Below are 3136 nucleotides of genomic sequence, written 5' to 3' on the forward strand. Positions count from 1 at the left end.
ATGAAGTCCACTTCTCTTCTTTCTCGGGCTCCTTCATTGTCTAATTTGCTTCCCTCTAATATTTGTAGGGAATACGTGGGCCTTGTTGATCCGGTTGCATCTTTCAAATCAGACTTGGACAAATTTTTAGATAGCATTCCTGATCAACCCTACATTCAAGGACTAGTTCGGTTTGCCAACTCAAATTCGTTGGTAGACCAAATATCACATAAAGATTGAAAGGTAATAAATAGACGAATTATAAGCTTTCATTTTAATAGTACTGGGGATTACATTCCTGGTAGCAGTTAGAAAAGCCCGTGAAAAAACAACCCCCAAAAAACTAAAATGAAAAAAATATGTGATCCGACATCGTTAGATCTTCTCAAGCAATTACATTTCGGACCACGCCATCAGCCAAATTGGAGAACACCAGATATAGGACGTTTCTTCCCTTATGAGTTGGAAAGATTACGAGTTGGCTCAGAAGGCCACTGTCTAACTCATATAATAAATTACTGTCGTTCGCCGACGACCCCATTGGCATTGTCAATCATGGTATGCTTGAAATTGGTATTATTTGGCCTCGTTTCATTTTTTGTTGTCCATGTCATTCGGGCACTGGAGCTGTGCATCGGATCCGACAGGGTCTCCGAATCCGATCCGAAGTGATTTTTTGTAATCCGAATCCGAGTTTTTCCCTAGTCCGACCGAATCCGAATACGATTTTTCGGATCCGAATCTAAATCCCAATCCAAGATACATTTGCTTAATCCGACTACAATCCGAAACATTTTGCGAAATCTGATGCAGATCTGATTTTTTCACCCATTGACAAAAAGGAGGTAATTTAACTTACACTAAATGTGCCTTTGCCAGACATTCTAATTTTCTTTTTCCTAATATTGAGTGTATGGACCGCAAATACTTGGATCCTTGCCTTATTTTCTGAAACTTTGGGTTTCTCTATTTTTGTGGGATTGCCACACGATTGTGATAACTTTTAAGATAGTTGGGCCACTCACATATTTTAACTTTGATGATCTTTGCTTTCTCTCACATTTTTTGAAAGTAACCATTCTCAAAACAAATTTTACATTCATTTGATTTATCTTCCAATTTTGGATTTGGATCGGATCCGAACCCAATCCGAACCCGAATCCGAACAAAATATTTAATCCGACCGAATCCGATCGGATTGGTTTAGAATTGTTGGCGATTACTCCGTAAAAGTTACACTTACAAAAACGTTGGGGAAAAATCTTCGAAAGAAAATTAAAAAGAAGTCTCGCATGTGGAAAGAGCACAAAAACAGGCTTGCCTCACTTCAAGGACCTTTTGAGCAAACTAAAGCAGGAAGTAGCNAGAAGGGTCCGCTCTAAACGTTTGTTAATATAGAGCTCCAATCCCCCGCTGGGCCGACCACGCCTAGCAGGCTTCCTGGCATGGACCACGAAGCCCTGTTTGCCAGGAAAGCAACTTTCGTGTTTCTCCTCCGTGACCCACGTCTCGGATAAGAAGGTAAAGGCGTGTCCTCGGATCTTGTTGAGACATCGTCCAGCTCCAGCCACTCGCAACATGTTCGCCCGTCCATGGAAATTCATGTAAATAAATGTCCAGTAAACTGAATAAATTTCTCGTCTTGAACTGCCGGGATTCCAATCCCAGTAGCAGTAAGGAATTCAACAAAATTTGATATAAATTTATCTCACAGGGAATGCGCTCCTACCTTTGGTTCACAATCCGGTTCTATCAGAGTTGCGTTGTTGCCTCGCCGTGTACGGGGAAGTCCGACTCGACAATAATGAGCCCTTGGGACCAGACACTGATTGGCTTCAAGTGGTTTTGAACTTGGTCATGCGCTTTCTTGTGGGTGCCACAATATCTGACCGTGTGTCAATCGATACCCTGATTAAGACAACAGGGATCCCCTCAGTCAACCAAGATAAAATCCTGGAATTTCTGAACGACAAACACATCCATACACATGCATACATTCATTCGGTGGTATAAAAGTAGTCAAGATTTCAGTAATCTGGTAGAGGACCTAGATCGAATCTGCTCTTGGGTTTGTTGGGAGAAACATGGCCTTATATGAAATGAAATTCCCCTCGATCCTTTTTTTTGCGGACTTCCTTACCGCTGCTAGGATTGAAATCCCAGCAGTTCAAGACAAGAAATTTATTCATTTTACTTAACTTTTATTTATATATATTATTTGATTGACCAAGGAATTAGTTGAACGCGAATTTTAGTCAAAAACTTGTCCAAATTTGACTTAAATCCTGCTACTGGTTCAACGACAAAATACGCCCGACGAATATTTGAAGGCAGCAAATTGAACAATGAAGGAGCCAGAGAAAGAAGAGAGTTGGACTTCATTGTCTGGATTCCGTTTGGTTTATCATTCATGAAGGACTTGAAGTTACAACCCAAGTAAGTCCTCCTTGTCACAATTAAAAGCTTTTTTTTAAATAAATCCTCTCAATCTATTGAAAAGTGATGAAAGTCAAGTATTACAAGTCTAAACTCTAGCCCCTTCACAGACAGCCGTGCCTGGCCATTTTCTCTAAATTCAAGGAAACGACGCTAGTGCTGCCCCAACTAAGTGTAATGCTCCCAAATCGACAAAAAATCATGAACACCACTACAAGTTTATCTAACTGACACAGATTGGGCTGATAATGCTCATCTTATGTAATTAGTAGAGACAGGAAAAACATTTTGTTTTGGCGTTGAGGGTAAATGCCAGACGTTTGTCAAGACTAGTTTGTCTTGCAGTAGTGACTTTTTATTTTAAGTCTCAAAGCTTTTTTGCTCAACGTTGTACAATTTTGAATGTAAATAGTTGTCTGAGCACAAGTTCGCCTAACAGGAAGAACATCTGCTCTGAACAGCACTAGTTTTGACAAACGTCTGGAATTTACACTCAACGCCAAAACAAAATGTTTTTGCCGTCTCTAGTAATTAGTGTTATCGCAAAACTTTTTCTACGTTTCCTGCTTGATTAGAGACGAGTTTTTTAGATGCTCGTACCTCTGAGTTAAGGTTTGGACGCTACCCAGTATGATCACTTTGGCGAGTATATTTTCATACAGATTAACGTCCAAGCCCCTAACTCCGAGGTACGAGCTTTAAAAGACAGGCCTCATATAAA

At 40.3% G+C, this 3136-nt stretch overlaps 1 protein-coding gene across 1 annotated transcript in view; it reads left to right on the forward strand.

The window, feature by feature from the left end:
- Positions 1 to 3136, forward strand: part of LOC131883505 (galactoside alpha-(1,2)-fucosyltransferase 1-like) — a 14420-nt gene that overhangs the window by 9768 nt on the left and 1516 nt on the right. The window lies entirely within an intron of this gene.

Source organism: Tigriopus californicus, chromosome 7 (genome assembly GCF_007210705.1).
Source record: "Tigriopus californicus strain San Diego chromosome 7, Tcal_SD_v2.1, whole genome shotgun sequence".
Taxonomy (NCBI): Eukaryota; Metazoa; Arthropoda; class Copepoda; order Harpacticoida; family Harpacticidae; genus Tigriopus; species Tigriopus californicus.